We start from the raw sequence: 20,275 nt of genomic DNA, 5'->3' as shown, positions 1-20,275 counted from the left end.
TGACACTATATTCACATTTTTGTGACCTGCCTTTTTTTCCCATTTAATATTTTCTGATCTCATTTTCTTCTGAAACATTATTTTTAAATAGTTACACACCCTATTCTATCATATGGATATATTATTATTTAAGCAGTACCATGGTATTGAACATTTGTTGTTTTTAATTTTTTACTTTCAGAGGTCATAGGTTCTAATAGTTTTATGATTCCTCATTATTATATGAAATTTATTGAATGTAATATGCTTCCAGTGAATCTTTTATTTAAAATAGTGAACATCTAAAACTAGACTATACTCCTTTAAATATTATACAGTATTACATTTCCTTAATTTGTTATGCCAATTTTCTAGACCATGACTATAGTAAAAGGTCCCACTACAAGACATTGATAAACTCACTTCTAATATTAGAATGAAGATGCTGTCATAAATCCTGGCTTTGATTGCAAATATCCCATTTATGAAATATGTACCTCACATTTCCTAACATGTAGACAGCCTGTGAAGCAGGTGCCCTTTCAGACGCCAGTATTAGTAGCGCTAGCATTTGCTGACATACTTTCCCTACATAGTCAAATTACTTGTGATGATGTTAAGATGTTCAACCTCAGCTGGGAATATGAATGTTGGGTGATTCAAATTTTTTGCTTCTCTGTCCATGTTCAAGAAAGACTACGAAAGTGTCCCAAGTATTTGATTTTTGGGTTACAAATAAATTTTAGAAAGTAAGCGAATTCACAAATATAAAATCCATGAATACTAAGAATCAACTGTATATTCAGCTCCTGTTCCTATAACTAACACACAATAAACGATCAATAAATATTTGTCCAATGAAAAGCAGAACCAACTTTGTGGTTCACTTCAGGCAAAAGGCAAACAGCATGGCTTCTTATTTGAAGTACTAAATTCACTTTTGGCTTTATTTTCTTTACCAGCTGCCCTGATTTCTTCATTTATTTATTTTACATCTCATTTCATCTAGCTGTATGTAATTTTGTAAGACACCTTAAATGCTTTGTGGATAAAGGAGAGGCATAAATAAATAAATGCACTGATGGCTGTCAGAAAGGAACTGGTAAAGAAGATGGAAATAGTCATCAAAACAGAGGCTGGTCTTATTGATGATTTTATTTCACAAGAGGCACTGTATTTTGTGATCATCAAATTGATGAAAAAGTGGGCCGAGGATCTTGAAATGGCCTCTCATGCTCTCACTTCTAACTCAGGATAGGCATAGGCCTTCTTTTCAAAGCTCTTTGTTCAACTTGGTCACAATTACCACAAAGGTTGATATGTGAAAGGAAGAACACAACTAAAGGGAAGGTTAACCTTAGCTGGAAGCAAAAGCTGGAAGCCCATGCCAGGCCCATGTTCTTGTGGGGGACATGTGGTTTTCTGGCAACTATAGCTGTTGGAAGTGGTAACTGATGTGCAACTCTGAATGGAGACAACTGGGGAGAGGGTATGAGGTGTCATTTGCTGTAAATATGCAGTTACTTGATTAATTCATTCACTTGTATTTGTTTTTTTTTTTTTTTTTTTTTTTTTTAGAGAAAGGGTCTTGTTCTGTCACCCAGGCTGGAGTGCAGTGGCCAGATCATAGCTCGCTGCAGCCTAGAACTCCTGGGCTCAAGCAGTCCTCCTGCCTCAGCCTCCTAAAATGCTGAGATTACAGGTGTGAGCCACTGTGTTGGGCCCACTTGTAAATAATGAGTATCTTCTATGTGCCAGATTGTTGTGGGAACCAGTGAATAAGACCAGATTCCAACCTGCAGAGAGATTACATAAGGGGAAGTGGTGGTTTCTGCCCAGTCCCTCCAACTGTGGGACTTCTGCCCAGTCCCTCCGAAGTTATCAGTGCTAAGACTTTCCCTTTTATGCCATCATGGCCCCTCTGGATGTCAAAGTTACCCTGGCCTGTACCCTGGAAAACTAAAAAGGGGCAGCTGTTTATATGGACAAGGTGGTTCAAGACTCAGGACACAGGCTTACATTCTTTTAGTCAAGAGCCATAGCTGAGGCTTAGGGGGTGGGTGGTTGGTGGGGGAGGCTCCCAACGCTTAAAAAAAAAATAGAGTCCCCGTTATGTGCAAGTAGCTGTCAATGGAAGGACCACACCCCTCAATGACCAGACACACAGCTAGGTTGTGACTTGACTTCACATGACTTCATGTTGTGCACCACTGAATGGCAATCAATGGTCTGCAGGCAGTGACTGTGTGGCTCCCTGGCACTGGTCTCTGAAGCCTTCCCTGTCTTGCCAAACGTCCCCCTCCTCAATTCCCAGTGGTCCAGGTGATGCCCTTTTGGTGCCACCTTTTATGAGGGTGCAGTGATCTCCCTCTCTACTTATAATAGCTATATTAAGATAATTCACATACTATACAACAGATCCATTTATAGTGTACAATCCAATGGTTTTTAGTTTATTAACTGAGTTGTGCAGCCACGAGGGGTAGTTCTTTTTAAGCCCACTGTTACAGAGTAAACTCTGCCCCATTTCCCCTTCTTTAGGGCTTTTCCTGATAAAAATTCTGCTTCTGTCAGGCAATGTGGATGTTTCTTGACTCACTGGGGGCGGGGGGGAATCACGTACAAGGAAATGAAGAAAAGAAAAGCACAGAAATGAACACTTCAAAAATTTTACTATACTTATATAGTATTAATGAATAAATAGCTTCAGATTGTACTAAGTGCTGTGAAGGAAAGAGCAAGAAATGGTAGTGAGAAATGAAGGGCTGCGTGGTGAAGAAAGTGCTCAGGAAAGACATCTCTGAGGAGGTGATTTTTTTTTTTTTTTTTTTTTTGAGACAGAGTCTCACTTTGTTGCCTGGGCTAGAGTGAGTGCCATGGTGTCAGCCTAGCTCACAGCAACCTCAAACTCCTGGGCTTAAGCGATCCTCCTGCCTCAGCCTCCTGAGTAGCTGGGACTACAGGCATGCGCCACCATGCCCGGCTAATTTTTTCTATGTTTATTTTTAGTTGTCCAGATAATTTTTATTTCTATTTTTAGTAGAGATGGGGTCTCACTCAGGCTGGTCTCGAACTCCTGACCTCGAGCAATCCACCCGCCTTGGCCTCCCAGAGGGCTGGGATTACAGGCATGAGCCACCGTGCCCGGCCTATGAGGAGGCGATTTTGAGCTGAGACTTGAGGAGAATGAACCAGTCACAGAAAGAGTCCCAGGAAAAGGCCTTGAGTCAGAAATGAACTTGGGTGTTAGTGGTAGAGGAACTGCCAGAAAGTCCGTATGTCTGGTATATAGTGAGAAGAGGGGAAGAGTGTGCCTTAAGGATGGAGAAGTAGGCAGGGCCAAGTCATGTGGGGCCGTCAAAGCCATATTAAAGCACTGGGATTTATTTCAGGTGATACAGGAAAACTTTGAGGGTTTTAAGTAAGGGAGTAACATGATTTGATATATGTGTTGAAAATATCAATCTGGTTGCTATATTGGAAATGGATTAGAGGAGGGCAAGCTTGGAAGTAGGCTGCCCAGTTACGGGGCTACTGTCGGGGGCCATTCAAGACATGTCAGCGGAGAATGTCCATGTTCTTAGGACACCCAATTAGAAGAAATTAACAGTTTTGCTAATAACAAATATTGTGAAAGGTCAATATTGTAATGTCTACTTTTTATTTTAAATAAAAAATTTACTGAGAGATAATTCACGTATCATAAAATTCACCCTTTAAAGTCTAAATATTTGGTATATTCATGAAGTTGTACAACCGTCACCACAATCAATTTTAAGACATTTTCTTAACTCCAGAAAGAAACCCCATACCCACTAGCAGTCACTCCCCATTTCCTCCTTCCCCAAGCTTTGGCAACCTTGAATCTACTTTCTGATTGTATGTATTTGCCCATTCTGGACATTTCGTAAGGTTGAATCATACAGTATGTGGCTTTCTGTGATTGGCTTCTTTCCCTTGGCATGATGGTTTGAAGGTTCATTTACAATGTAATATCCATCAATATTTCATTCCTTCTTATAGATTTATTCTTGTATGGATATACCACATGTTGTTTATATATTCATCAGTTAACAGACCTTTGGATTAATTTCTCATTTTGGCTATTATAAATCATACAGTTACAAACATTGATTTAGATATTTTTGTGTGGACATTATGTTCTGAATTCTCTTGGGTATATATACAGGAGTAAAATTTCCGGGTCATATGGTAATTTTATAATACATTTAGGCTGGGTGCAGTGGCTCATGCCTGTAATCCTAGCACTCTGGGAGGCTGAGGTGGGAGGATCACTTGAGGTCAGGAGTTCGAGACCAGCCTGAGCAAGAGTGAGACTGTCTCTACTAAACATACATATATACATATATATATATATATGATATATATTTAACATTTTGAGGAACTCCTAAACCATTTTCCAAAGTAACTGCACCAACCTCTGTGGAAAGCAATATGGAGATACCTTAAACAGATACAACTAGACCTACCATTTGATCCAGCAATCCCATTATTGGGCATCTACCCAAAAGAACAAAAGACATTCTATAAAAAAGACATCTGCACCCGAATGTTTATAGCAGCACAATTCACAATTGCAAAGATGTGGAAACAACCCAAGTGCCCATCAATACATGAGTGGATTAATAAAATGTGGTATATGTATACCATGGAGTATTACTCAGCTATAAGAAACAAAGGTGATATAGCACCTCTTGTATTTTCCTGGATAGAGTTGGAACCCATTCTACTAAGTGAAGTATCCCAAGAATGGAAAAATAAGCACCACATGTACTCATCATCAAATTAGTTTCACTGATCATCACCTAAGAGCACATTTAGGAATAACATTGATCAGGTGTCGGGCAGATGTGGGTGGGGGAGCGGATGGGTGTATACATACATAATGAGTGCGATGCGCACTGTCTAGGGGATGGACACGTTTGAAACTCTGACTGGGGGGGGGCGGGGGGCAAGGGCAATATACGTAACCTAAACTTTTGTACCCCCACGATATGGTGAAATAATAATAATAATGATAAAAAAACAAACAAACAAACAAAAAACAAAGTAACTGCACCATTTTACATTTCCAGCAGCAGTGCTTGAGGGTTCAGATTTCTCCATATTCTCACCAACACTAGCCAGTTTTCATTGTTTTTTTCACTATAGCCATCCTAGTAGATGTGAAGTGGTATCTGATTTGCATTTCACTAATGATGTTGAGCATCTTTTCATGTGCTTATTGGCCTTTTATATATCTTCTTTGGAGAAATGTCTACTCAAATCTTTTGCCCATTTTTAGATTGGGGCATTTGTCTTTTTGAGTTGTAAGAGTTTTTTAAATATATTATGGGTACCTGTCTGTTAGGCCTGGTTTTGTAATCAAATCCAAGACACTGAATATTGTACCAGAAATGCTCCTCCCCTTCAAAAAATAGGTTGGTGGCTTAAATTAGGGTGGTGGCAATGAAAATAAAGAAAAGTTAAAGGTTTTCGGATTTGTTTAGGAGGTATAACACAAAAGATTTCCTGATAGGATGAACAGAGAGGGAGTAGGAACAAATGGGAGGAATCAAGAATAACCCTTCAAAAAAATAATAACCCTTAGATTTTTTTTCTTCTTTTTTCTTGAGCAGATGATTGTACCAGATCCTGAAATGGAGTAGCTTAAAAAGTAATAGTTTTTTGGGGGGAGGTACAAGGCAGGTAAGGGAGAGAATTAAGAGTTGTACTTTGAACATGTAAAATGTGAGATGCTATTTAGACACTGGAGGCAGTGGATGACTGAATCTGTAGCTCAGGGAAATTTGGGACTAGACAAGTTAATTTGAGAGTGAATAACCCATGGATTGTACTAACACCATTGAGATGAATGAATTCATGGAAGGGTAAAGAAGAGGTTGAACCTAGAACAACCAAAAAAGGTTGAAATAGTTCTATTTTACTACTGATCCATTTTAGAGATAACTTTAATACTCATTTCAGTTCATTTCTTCCTTTTCTGTGTGAAAAAAACCATAAAACTAGGGGAAATTTTGAATAGATGTTAAAGCGTATTTAGCACTAGATTCCAATTCTTTTTTTGTCAGGGCATATAAAACAACACTTAGCCTACTGAACTCAGACTGAATATAAACTGGAAATTGCGTATTACTTTTGAGATTGTTAGGCAGTCTCTGATTCTTATGTATCAAATGGAGTCTTTGATCTGATTAATGAACCATCTGTTTTTAGAGGGTAAAACTTCAAAAGAAAGGGTCCCTAAACTACATTCTCTGAAACATGGAGGAAGCTAAAAAAAAGTTAGGACCAAGGCAGCAATGTTCTAGTCTAACAATCAGAGATGTGTGGCAATCTAAAAGCCAGCAGGCAAGAGTATCCAAGGGAATAGAACCATGAGTGCAAAAGCATGACAGGGGACAAAACATCAATATTTCTAGGTTCTTTGTCATAAGAAATTAATATGAATGAACATATGAGCAAGGCACAAGTGGCATATGACTGGAGGCTGAGATGGGAAAATTGCTTGAGCCCTCCAGTTGAGGCCAGCCTGGGCAATATAGTGAGGTTCTACTGGACTACTGTACTATAATACTACTTTTGTTTATGTATTATTGCTTTTATTGTTTTCTATAACATGTTTTTAAAATTAATCTTTGAAATAAAAAACATTTATTTCTGGATCTATAATCAGTACAATTTGCTATGATGTGAGGAATACTAGGACTGAGGCCCAGAAAAAGGAGTTCAGAGGAATTAAGAGTCAAGCTTGAGTCAGGATAGGCAACAGTCCTCTAAGGTGCGAAACTAAGAACATATCTAGCTGTCACGGATGGATATGGACAAGTGCCAGTTAGGGAGATCGGCCATATTTGGAGATAAGTGCTAAAACAGTGCTCAAGTTAGCACAGGCACTAATCCCCAATAGTGGAGAAAGACTGAGAGCAGAGGGACTATTCCATCCACTTATTAATACAATACTATAGGGAGCCCATAAAAGTCAGCTATGGGCAGCAGGTCTTATGTCTCAGATACTCACATAGACTATCTTCCTGCTCAACCCCTCTGCCCATCAGTCCTTTCTCTGTTTTCCTCCTTCTGCTAACCCCATCTGTTCTTTATGACCTATTAGGACATTGTTCTCAGGATCACTTACTCTCCCCCAACTCAAAATGAGGAGCCTTGTTCCAGTCCTTCTCACTCCTAGCCCAGCTGTGTTTGGTCAGTAGGCTTAGAAAAGAAAGCTGGATAAAGAATGTGCTGAGTAACTCTAAGAGACTCTAGATGAGCCCACTCTGATAAAGCTGAGACAGAGCCCTGAGCCAGATAAGATATGGAAAGGGAGCACAAAGGAAAGAATGTGCTAACACTCCCTGTGGAGAGTGCGGTACACTGGGTCATTTAGATATCATATTAATAAAGCAGATCTAGTGTCTCATGATTTTATTTTAGTTAAAACTGTTTCTAAAACAGTGGCTAAGAGTTCCTATATGTATGGGGCACTGGCCCTTCAAATACTGTTTTCCAAAACTAAGAGCGGGGGACCAGAACCAAATAACCTACCAGTCTATAACATGCAGATTACACATCACAAAGTAGAGACCAGGCTTGGATTTTCATGCGGTGGAGGCTGTCCTAGGAAAATAAGAGTGGGAGACTCAATAAACTTTGTTGGGCCCTAATTTCTTCATCTTTCAAATGAGCTAATTAGAATAGACGATCTCTAAATATTCCCCTCAGTTCCAAACTTATGAAATACTGAAAAAAAAAAACAACTTTTTTATTATGGAAAATTTTAAAAGACATAAAAAGTAAAGAACAATGTAAGGAACTCTCAAGTACCAATCACTCCACTTCAACATATGTCCAATCTTTTTTATCTAAATCCCTACTTATGCCCCACACTTCCCCACTGCTATGTATTATTTTGAAACAAATCCAAGACATTATGTGAAGTACATTCTAAAAAATTCTTGGATCAGAGGTACTTGATATATAACGTATCAGATAAAATCGGTCCACTTTTCCTGGATACCTTATCTTACTGCAATTGCAAACACTATCATTAAGGTATTAAAGTAAGCTTGGATCAGCATTATGGGATGCTAACTGATATGTAGAATGAACCCAGCCATATTCACTGGAATATGCCTTTAATGAGCACTTGCTACTTTCCAGCTACTGTTGTGTTGTATTAGTTATCTATTGCTGTGTAACAAATTACCCCAAAATTTTGCTAGAAAGAAGAAACACTTATTATCTCATAATTTCTGTGAGTAAAGAATCCAGGAATGGCTTAGCTGGGTAATTCTGGCTCAGGGTCTGTCAGGAAGCTGCAATCAAGGTGTTGGCTGGGGCTGAAGTCATTTTAAGTCTCAATTTGGGGAGGATCTACTTCCAAACTCATTGATGGGGCTGCCTAATGACATGGTAGCTGGCTTCCCCAACAGTAATCCAAGAGGATGAGAGAGAGAATCCACGACTGAAGCTGCAGTCTTCTATAATCTCATTTTGTTAGAGACATCTCATTGCTTTTGATGTATTCTGCATGTTAGAAGCCTCTCAATAAGTCAACCTCACACTCAACAGGAGGGCATGAACACCAGGCAGCAGGGCTTGCTGTAAATCATACTGAGAAGCTGCCTATGACATGTGCTGAGTACTGATTATTTTATTTTATTTTTTTTTTAATTTTTAATTTCTTTTGAGACAGAGTCTCACTCTGTTGCCCTGGCATCAGCCTAGCTCACTGCAACCTCAAACTCTTAGGCTCAAGCGATCCTCCTGCCTCAGCCTCCCGAGCAGCTGGGACTATAGGCATGCACCACAATGCACAGCTGATTTTTCTATTTTTAGTAGAGACAGGGTCTCGCTCTTGGTCAGGTTGGTCCTCCCTCCTCGGCCTCCTAGAGTGCTAGGATTACAGGCGTGAGCCACCATGCCCAGCCCTGAATATTGATTATTTTTTGAGAGACTACCATATATGGTTTACTCTGCTAGGTTCTAGGCATCTGGAAGAGAACATGACATGTGAACACACATAGGTAATATAGGTTACCCCTGCACTCACAGGCAATGTTTAGAAATTTTGAAAAGAAAAAACAGAAAGATGAAAATGATATAGCATGCTACAGCACCAAAGTTGGCTACCTAAAATATCTTGTGTAAGAACATTTTCAACATTTCCATTCAACTCCTTTGCATTGCAGATACACAGAAATCTGCAGTGACCATGCCTAGTCAGAAAGCAGCAAGAAACTGCTTTTTGCTAGAATATCTGTATTCCCCTCTTCAATGGGCTGATTCTTCCTATGCATTCTTGTATCTGCTATGTAGGCTCAACAGAAACTGTGGTACTATAATGATTACAGCAATTATGTTGTTATTGGGCTCTCCAGCTCCCTTCCCACTTTTTAGACAGTCAAATATTTATATATTAAAATTAAAATGAACTTTTTTCAGTCCTGAGCCCCTAACAGTGCAGTTGAGAAGGGGGCTGAATCAAGAACCCCCAGACCTAAGAACTGCTACCTCAAATGAAAAAGTAGGCCCAACACACACAAGTTCATTCTTGAGATTCTGGGTGGAAATGGCAATGAAAATCTATGGCAAATCTAGGGAACAATTAAAATAAAAATTTAAAGTAAAATTAAATTAAAAATTAAGTAAAATTAATTTTCTCACAATGAAAATAGTGAGAAAAATTAAATAAATTCTCAAATCCCACATAGTAAAGTAAGAAAACTCAATCAAGTGGAAGATGTACACTGACTTCATCCATTTTTCATTTCTGTGAGGGCAAAACAAAAACCTAAGAAAAAAAAAACTGAGAAAAGAGGAATAAACTCTCAATTTCTGAGTGTTAATAAGAGGTACCTATTAAGAAATCTTGCCTATATTAAATAAATTTTTTTTTTTGAGACAGAGTCTCACTCTGTTGCCTGGGCTAGAGTGCGTGCCATGGCGTCAGCCTAGCTCACAGCAACCTCAAACTCCTGGGCTTAAGCGATCCTCCTGCCTCAGCCTCCCGAGTAGCTGGGACTACAGGCATGCGCCACCATGCCCGGCTAATTTTTTCTATATATTTTGAGTCGTCTGGCTGATTTCTTTTCTATTTTTAGTAGAGACAGAGTCTCGCTCTTGCTCAGGCTGGTCTTGAACTCCTGAGCTCAAACGATCCTCCTGCCTTGGCCTCCCAGAATGCTAGGATTACAGGCGTGAGCCACCGCGCCCGGCCTATATTAAATAATTTTAAGCTAATAATTAATTTGCATTTTGGGAAGAAAGAATAAGTCCACAAACTAAATTTCAAAGTATTAGATCCTTTTTAAAACTTCTGCTGTCCAGATTGTCAGGTCAAATTGACAACCGTGCATTTATGACCCACGTTCAATCTCACACTTTTTAGCAAAATTACAGATTTAATAAGCAGAGAGTAATTCTCAGGAAAATGATCATTATGTATGCGAATACTCACCGGATATGCACAAATCTTACCAGTTCTAATTCTGACCTGCCACGGAATCTGTGAAAGTCATTCGCCAAGTTTTTTTTCCAAGGAGGTAAAGTTCTCTTAATTTATTTCAAACCATTTGCTTCTTCCTGAACAACTAGTTTTTATTCTTTCTCACTTACTGTGATAACTTAAAAACGTCCAAAAACATCTTGCAAAATTTGCATTACAGCAAAACGACCCTGCAGGCATCTGTGTCGATAAGGAGGCTACCCTTAGAAGGAGAGGGTACTGATTATCTAAATGAGCGATTTCCACATTTGGAATCCCATCCGAAATCTCTGCAGAAGCAGCGAAAGCGAGCGCGGCCAATGACTCACAGAAGGCGCTGTAGCCAAGGGCTTCGGGGAGCGCCCGCCCGCGGGTCTCTCCGGGGCCTCACAGCCGCCAAGTCGTGCGTGGGAATTCTAACTCCCACTCTGGGAAGGAAAGGTAACGTTCCTCCCGACACACTCCTCAGTGACCTTCAGCACTCGGCCTCACTTTCTCAGTCTCTCAAGACCCCAGAGGGGCAGCCGCCACCTGCCTGAGGCCAAGGCAATAACCCCACACGAAGAGCCAGAGCCCCGCAGGACGGGGTGCAAAGCAGCGCCCTGAGCGCTTCTTCCCAGCTCTGTTTCTGCTCCACCCGCCACGCGAACGACCAAGCAGGGATCGCAGGCCGGGGGCTGAGCCCCGACGGGGTCGCGCGGCGGTGGGGGGAACGGAGCCGAGGCCGCGCGGCGGCGGCCGTCCCCGGGGCGGAGCTTGGGGACGCCCCGCCCCCTTCCCCACCCCTCCCCCACGCCCTTTTCCATCCGCCCCCGCAGTAGGAAAGGGAGAGGGAGGAGGGAAGGAAAGTGCTGTTCTGTGGAAAGGGGCGGAAGGAGGGGGAGGAAAAAAGGGAACAGAAACATGGCGGTCAGCTGTCGGGACGGCGGCGCGGCGGGCAGCTCCTAGGATACCTGCCGCCCGCGCCGCACCGCGCCGCAGCCCCGAGAGCCGAGGCGCCGGCGCGGGCTAGCGCTCCGGGCCGTTACCCCGGCTGCAGGCGGCGCCCCTCAGGACCCGGCCCGAAAGGCGGCGCAGGCGCAGATCGGGCGGTAGCGGCGGCTGCTGCCGGAGCAAGTCCCCTTCCCTGCCCCGCCAGGGCGCCCAGGCCGCGGACTGGCGCTTGCATGCCCCAGGAGGGAGCCGTGTCGGGGTGGCGCTGACGGAGGAGCCGGCGGCAGGTGAGGCTGCGCGCGGCGCGGGGCACTTCGCGGAGAAGCCCTGCGCGGTCCCTTTGCTGGGGCCCGCGCTCCGGGGCGGGGAGGGTGCCGGGCAGGTAGCAAGCAACAGGGAGGGCAGAGTTCCCGGTGGCCGGCCTGTGGGGGTCGTGCAGGAGGCGGAGAGTGGCGGGGACTGGCATTCCCGGCCTAGTTTCTCCGCGGTTTCCGGGGGCGGGGAGACCCCGGAGCCTGCGGTATGTGCTGGGGCAGAAGCTGCTCCTGGAAGGGCCTCCACGCGCCGCCTCCTGGGCCCGAGAACCACTTTCGTGCTAGCGCGAGGGGTCTGGGCCCTGGGGACCGCCTGGGTAGGAGTAGGGTGGGGAGGGCGCGGGATCGGGGGTTCCCTGGGGGGGGCAGGGGCTGAGAGGGCGGAGAGCTGGGGTCGGGAGTGGGGAAGCGTCTCGGGAGAGGTCGGGGGACCAAGGGCCTCGGAGGACTGCGCGGGGAGAAGAGAGGACCTGGGCAGGTGTCGCAGGTGAATTGAGGACATTTCCTCCTTTGCCTTACGGTGGCCAATCCTACGGGCTTCTTTGTCGGGGATGACTTTTAGGAAGGCTGGTTGTTTTCAACTCCAGAGTGACTAAAGAGACATAAAACCAACTAATGAGACCCTAGTGCTGACTCTTGCAAAGAGCTGCAACTTCTTTTGCTTTGAGGATGCTGTCATGTCTTTTTTCCTCCTTTTTGTTTTCTTCATAGGCCTTTTCCCTCCCGAAGACCGAAGACCGTGCTTAATCAGAACAAATAAGGAATGACCCAGTTTTTTTAAATAGTACCCCCTCCTCCTCCCATTATGTGTTTGTTTCACACGGGAAAATTCAGGACAGTTACCGCAGTTATTTGAGCAAGTGTAAGGGAAAGTGTCATCTGCAGTAGTGAATGAACCCTTAGCTGTCTCTGTACTCCTGCCTCCGAGAGATTGTCAAGCTTTGTAGCCCCAGAAGTTGACCTCTTGGGCCTACTTAATTGTGTGCAAACCCCTGTTGAGACTCATTCTTCCCAGAACCCAATTTACCCTTGAGTAGGTCTTCCCTCCCAGTCTGGGTATAATAGGAAAGGGGAGGATGTTAGTGCTAAGTTTTCAATAAATATTTGATTTGAGGTGATCATGTGTATTAAGCTATCTGAAATGCAGAGTGTTGTATGATTTTTCTGTGTTCACGCGATAAGAGCAAAATTAGTTGCACAAGGAAAACCTTATCTCTGAGCATTAAATGATACCTATTCTTGATCACTATAATCATGAAAAAAACCCTTATATTTTCTGCCCTGTTCTTTGTATTACTGTTAAAAGAGTTGGTAAATTGCTTTGTTTTGGTGTAAGACTGGGAACTCAGCAATGAACTTAAATTTGTATTCATGAACATAATCTGCCTTTATATAGGCTTACTTTGACTCATTTTTCTGGTAAGGGCAAAGGGTTTTCTGCCACTCAGTCCACACTTTCCCTTCATTGGTATCTTTGCAACCATTTTGCAAAGTAGTTGATGAGTTTGGGGTCTAATCTTTTGTATTATCTATTTTAGTGAACTTGATCATATGTTAGTTGACTTTGGCCAACTTGTATAGTGTACAGTACTGCTTTAGACTTTTTGAGTTGGGTAATGGAAAAGCTATGGTGTTAGAAATATTGAAGTTGTATATTGAAGTAATTTACTCCTGTATAATTTGTAAATGAGTGCATTCTGTTTTTGAGAGTAAATACAGTATTTTGTAGTATAAACTTGAGCTTTTAGTTGAAGAAATTGGCAGTAGAATTGTGTGGAGACTGTTCTTAAAATGCAAATATTTTACATTACAAGGATGTGTAGGCTGTAACAATTCATGGTGCCAGACTTGAAAGGTTATTTGATTGAGGTCCTCTCTGTAAAGAAACATGTTGAGGATATCTGCAATAAAAGCTAATTTGTAGCTATACACTAGAGATTTTGCATAATAAATAATAACTCAATAAGACACGTTTGCTCTTTATGTATCTGCCAGTTAGGACCAAAACGTCTCATATTTTCATTAGAATTTCCTGCCAAGACAAATACTGATTTTGCATTGGCTTTGCTGCTCAATTCGGAAGTAAGGTTTCAGTCTTATGTTTGCATCTTAAGTACAGGTTGTAAAAGTAAAAAAGAAAGCTGCTGAGTCAGTTGGCAGGTTGTTTCATTTGGTCTTTCTGATTTGCAAAATGGGATTTCTGTCATAATTTGAATTTTGAATGTAATATGCTTGCTGAAGCTTAGATAATAAGGGCAAATAAGCTTTTCCTAATACATCAGTTAAGATGTTATCTTCTTTAGGCTGGTATCACAAATTGTACCTCCTCTTTCAGATTTGTCAGTTTGTCAGATAGACTTGTAATGGAATGCCTCGCTGGAATGGGAAATTCCTTTATAAGAGTTAAAACTTGGAGAAAGAATTTCACATAGTACTGCTGGTATGAAACAGGTCTTTAGCATCAGATTGTAGGAATTTCAAAATGAGGTAATTTTATTACTTGAAATTTAAAACAGTATTTTTGTGGGAAGAAATTAGTTTATAAACTTGAAAACATTTTCTACATGTATAAGTATATGGGTATGATAGAGCTTAATGTGGTATTTGAAATTTTTTTATTACAAAAATACAACATGATTAAAAGCAAAATTTTTAATTATTCCCACATACCTAACATTTACATTTTCCTGTATTCTGATCCTATTATACTTGTATAATATAGTAATTAGTATTAAATACTGATCGTATCTATACTTGTGTGTAATTTTGTGGTTAATGTTCATATAATTGTCTTTTTAAACTTAACATGTTTTCCCTGGTGCTGCATATTACTGTCATTTCATGGCTTTTTAGTAGTCCAAAATTTTTTTGCCATCAATTTTGGTTTGTCTCCTTAAATCCTTATGATTATATTAAAGCTGTGCGTTTCTGACAGTGCTACGTTAACTATTGTGTTCTTAGTGTATCCTATCAGAAGGCTTGTAATATCAATTTGACTTATTAGTGATGTTTACTTTGATTACTTGGTTAAAGTACTGGCTACCAGATTTCTGTAGTAATACATCTTATCCCTTTGCAATTATTAGTATCTCCAGAGAAATAATTGGAGATTGTATAAATATCCTGTTCTACAGCAAACTTCCATCCAGTGGTTTTAATATCCTTTGATAATTCTTGCTTGAATCTGAATACTACGATGACTGTAAAATGATTATTTTCTATCATTCCTCTACTTTTTTTTTTTTTTTTTGAGACAGAGTCTTGCTGTTGCCCTGGGTAGAGTGCAGTGGCATCATCATAGCTCACTGCATGCAACCTTGAAGTCCTGGGCTCAAACCATCCTCCTGCCTCAGCCCCCCAAGTTGCTGGAACTATAGACATGTGCCACCCGGCTAATTTTTTCTATTTTTGATTGAGATGGGGTCTTGCTCTTGTTAGGCTGGTCTCCAACTCCTGAGCTCAAGCAATCTTCCTACCTCGGCCTCACAGATTGCTAGGATTACAGGTGTGAACCACTGTGCCTGGCCACATTCCTCTGCATTTATTAGTTGGCATTCTATTGTGAAGAGCTTTCCCTTCCTTCTCTGTCCTTCATTCATTTGTTTAATTTTATCATATTGGTGTAGACTCAAGGCTTTAAAAAATCAGTTTACTATAATCCATTATTGTCATTCAATTTGACGTAGAAATTGTCCATAGTTTGACCAGTGGCAGACTGTTCAAGCTAGTTCCTGTGTTGTTTTGTTAGGACCCCATTAGTCTTTGAGCAATACTTTTTATTTTCTTATGTCAGATTTCTAGATGTATTTTCCTTGCCCGGCCCTGGAATTGCTGTTTTTCTAAGTAGCTCTGGTGCCTGTGGAATTGAGAAACAAAGACTTAGATGCTAGATATATTTGTTGCTGTTTGGGTGAGTGACATTGCCTCTGTGGTGTTTTTTAGCAGACAGAACTAGGAGACACACACACACACACACACACACACACACGCGCGCGCGCGCGCGCGCGCGCGCGCGCGCGCGCGCATATACACAATACATTTTTAACAAGCTTTGTTGAGAAATAATTCACGTACCGCACAATTCACTCATAATGTAAATCATATACTTCATGGGTTTTCACTGTTGTCACAGAATGCTCAGCCACACCATAATCAATATTTTGACCACTTGCCTAGGAGTGGATTTGCCTATTCCGGACATTTCATGTAAGCGGAACCATACTATATGTGGTCTTTGTGATTGACTTCTTCCACTTAGTATAATGTTTTCAAGATTCATCCATGTTGTAGCATATATCAGTACTTAATTCCTTTTTATTGTTGAATGATGTTTCATTTTATGGATATACCACATTTATCCATTCATCAGTTGATAGACATATGGGATGTTTCCATTTTTTGGCTATTATCAATAATGTTCACACACAAAATTTTCATTCCTGAATAATTTTAGATTTACAGAAAAGTTAAAAAGATAGTTGAGAGAGTTTCTGTATTCCTGTATGGTTAACATTTTATATTACTGTGGTATATTTGTCAAAACTGAGAAATCCACATTGGTACATTGCTGTTAACTGAAGTCCAGACTTTATTTTAATTTCACAAGTTTTTATATTAACGTGCTTTTTCTGTTCTAGGATCCAACTCAGGGTACCATATTGCGTTTTAGTATGTATGTGTCTTAAAATCATGGGTTCATATTGATACTGCTGATTCCATTCTTGTCTATAGATGCTTTCTTACCTACTCTCGTCTCTTATTTGTATCCCTTTTCTTACAGTAAGAACTCTGGTTTCCAACAGTTGTTCAGTCATAGAGTACATACTTAATAATTTCAGAATTACTGTATCCATACCACTATAAAAAGCAAGCCTTCTAAGTAAAGGTCAAGATTTTCTTTTTTTCAATTCTTTATGTTAGAGTACTGTGTTCAAAAGTTATTTGGATTAGTTCTTTTTTCATTCCCTTCTGTGTCGTTATATTATCAGTTTAATGTATAGTTAGGTTCATTTGCTCACATATCTTTTAGTGGTGAAGATAGACATTTAACCAGCCCAGCATATTTTTTTCTGGAGTTTAGAAGCTGTTCTCCAGACTTTTAACTGCTAGAGTGAATATACCCTGCTTATGTGTTTTGTTTGGACTTCTTAGTATTATATTTAAGAATTATTAATTAGTTGCCAATATTTTAAAACTTGGTTATTTACATGAAAATCTTGATTTCTGGCTTCTCTTAAAAAGACAGAAAGGAAGTTGTGATTTTTTTTCTAGTTTGTTTGGCAGCTGATTGGATGGATCCTACTAGTAGTGACTGTCTGCATTCTCTCTAGTTCCCACGACTCTTAATATCCTTCCTGACCTTCTTTAGGCATATGTGTTTGCAACCCTTCTTTACAACCCTCCTTTACAAAATTTTCAATGGTGGGTACCACAGTAGAGAATTACATTGCTTTGTGTACTGAAAGAGGAACTGATTTTATCTGAAATGATTTCAGGTTTGTAGTTCCATGACCCAGCCAGTCTAACTGATCTTGATCATGTTTTCTAAAGGGAACCACCAAGCCCCTATTTTAAATTGCTTAAATGTAGCAAATAACTCTGATAAAACTGTATTTTCTTTGTGGTTTAACGAAGTACATTGTTCATTTAGCACAGTTTGAGACAGCAGGGAACACACAGATATTTTTGAAGCTTTAAAAAAATTTTTTTGTTACAATGAGAGGAATTGTGTAAACTACATTTAGTCTTAAAGATTGAAGTTAATAACGTTTTGTTGATAGTAATGGAATTTATTTATTAGAATGCATACTGTTGTAAATTGTAAGGTGACATACAATTGATTCTGAAGGATTATCTTAGCTGTAGTTGGAAAATGAATTTTAATTATTAAACTACGTATCTAAATTGATTTTTATAAGTAATTTTATTTTAATTTTTCTTCAGAAGCTTTTTAATACAAAGTATTGATAAGGGTGTAGAGAAAAGGGAAAAGGGTACAAGAATTGTACATTGTTGGTGGGTATGTAAGTTGGTGTACTCGTTATGCAAAACAGTATGGAGGTTCCTCAGAAAGTTAAAAATAGAACTACTCTACAATTCAGCAATCCCATTTCCAGGTACATATCCAAAGGAAATGAAATCAGTATCTTGAAGAGATATCTGCACCCACATGTTTATTGCAGCATTATTCACAGTAGCCAAGATACGGAAACAGCCTTAATGTCCAGCAAGAGATGAATGGATAAAGAAAACACACACACACACACACACACACACACACACACACACGCACACACACACAGAGTGGACTATTACTCAGCCATAAAAAGAAGGAAATCCTGTCATTTGTGACAACATGTATGAACCTGGAGGACATTATGCTAAGTGAAATAAGCCAGAGATAGAAAGATAATACTCATAATCTTATATATGGAATCTAAAAAGTTGAACTCATACAAGTAAAGTGTACAAGGGTGGTTGCCAGAGCCTGGGGCGAGGGGGAGTTAGGGGAAATGAGGGTTGGTTAAAGAGTACAAACTTTCATTTATAAGATGAATTCAGGGCAGAGGGTGAGAGGGTGGGCGTGGGATAAAAACTTATCTGTTAGGTACAATGAACACTGTTATGATGATGGGCACACCAAAAGCCTTGACTTAAGCATTATACAAGCCATCTATGTAACAAAAACACTTGTACCCCGTTAATTAATATTTTGAAATTAAAAACAAAAAAAAAAGAAAAAGAAATGAAAACACATGTCTGAACAAAGAGTTAACTCAAATGTTCATAAAAGTTGTATTCATACTGGCCAAAAACTGGAAGAAAGCCAAATGTCTATCAACTGGTGAATGCTGCAGTCCCCAGCCACCGGGCTGCAGACTGGTACTGGTCCGTGTGTGGCCTGTTAGGAACGGGGCCACACAGCAGGAGGTGAGTGGAGGGCTAGCGGAGCAAAGCTTCATCTGTATTTATAGCTGCTCAACATCGCTTGCATCACCACGTGAGCTCTGCCTCCCCACCCCGCCCATGGAAAAATTGTCTTCCATGAAACTGGTTGCTGGTGCCAAAAATGTTGGGGACCACTGGGTGAATGGATAAACAAATGGTGATAATAGCATGCAATTGAATGTTCTTCAGCAATAAGAAAGAACTAACTACAGTTATACATAATAACATGGATGAATCTCAAAAGCATTATACCAAGTATGAGATGCTAGACACAAAAGAATGTATACTGTATGATTCCACTTAAATGGAATTCTAGAAGAGGCAAAACTATAGTGATAGAAGAAAAGATGAGTGGTTGCCAGAGCCACGACTGCAAGGGAACATGAGGAAATTTGATGATGGAAAGGACAGCAATGGGGATGTTCTATATCGTGATTGTAGTGGGTGCTTAAACAACTGTTTGTCAAAACTCAAAACTGTATTAGGTCATTAAATATGAAGTGTCCAATTTTGAATCAATAGTTTATTATATCTCAAACAAGAAGCAGTACAGTCACATAATCAAAGTATGTATCTAAACTATTGACACAGTTTTGTCATCTTAATGGTAGCTTGTTTATGCCAGCAGTGAAGAAGCCTGGAGAGCAAGTGGCAATGAAATAGAGACAGGAATTTTTCACAGCTTGTTGAGAATTGAGTATTTTTTCTTGTAAGTAGTCCAAAGTTTGGAAGAAGTGGTAGTCAGTTAGTGTAAGGTCTGGTGAACACGGTGGTTGACAGTTTAGTTTCTAAGTCCAGTCTCTGTACTTTGAACAGTGTTGTTTGTGCAACATGTGGTCAGGCATTGTCTTGCAAGAGAATTGGCCTATCTCTATTGATTAGGCTTGGCTGTTTAATTGCAAGCATCCTCATCATTTCATCTAATTGGTTGTAGTAGGCATCTGCTGTAATCGACTAACTAGGTTTTATGAAGCTGTAGTGGATAATACCAGTGCTGGACCACCACATAGACACCATTAACTTTTTCTGATGAATATTTGGTTTTGGACTGTGTTTCAGCACTTTATCCAGTCATTGTGCCAAATGCTTGTGATTCTCAAAAAGAATCTGTTTTTTATCACACATAACAATAAGGTGTAGAAATGGTTTGCCTTTATGTTCTGACAGCAAAGAAAGGCAAGCTTCCAGACAATTTTTCTTTTGACATTTGTTTAATTTATGTAGTAGCTATCTATCCAGCTTTTTCCCCTGTTTTACCTAGTCTAATATTGTTAGAATAGTATTGTCAAACTTTGTTGTTAGTTTATGCTTCGGTTGAGATGAATTAACTTCCAGTACAGTTTTTAATTTATCATTACCCACCTTGGTCTCAGGTCATCCATGTGGCTCACTTTTAAGATTAAAATTACCAGAATGGAACTTTTTAAACCGTCAACGTACTGTGTGTTCATTAGCCATATCCTTTCCAAACACTTAGTTGCTATTTTGAGCTGTCTGTGTTGTATTGTTTTATGATGGAGCTCATATTTGAAAATAATACGAATTTTTGATTTATCTGTGGTTGTACAAAATTATTCCAAAAAAATTTGAAAGA

At 40.2% G+C, this 20,275-nt stretch overlaps 1 protein-coding gene across 2 annotated transcripts in view; it reads left to right on the top strand.

Moving 5' to 3' along the window:
• Window positions 1–11,319: 11,319 nt before the first annotated feature.
• DENND4C (DENN domain containing 4C) overlaps window positions 11,320–20,275 on the top strand; it is a 93,250-nt gene continuing 84,294 nt past the window's right edge. For both annotated transcript variants that reach the window (XM_045562558.1, XM_045562557.1), the window contains exon 1: window positions 11,320–11,706. The gene's annotated coding sequence lies outside the window, so the exon portion shown is untranslated. The remainder of the gene's footprint in view (window positions 11,707–20,275) is intronic.

The sequence above is a fragment of the Lemur catta genome, chromosome 10 (assembly GCF_020740605.2).
Source record: "Lemur catta isolate mLemCat1 chromosome 10, mLemCat1.pri, whole genome shotgun sequence".
NCBI lineage: Eukaryota > Metazoa > Chordata > Mammalia > Primates > Lemuridae > Lemur > Lemur catta.
Note: the sequence above shows the minus strand (reverse complement) of the source record. Positions and strands in the feature narration are given on the sequence as shown.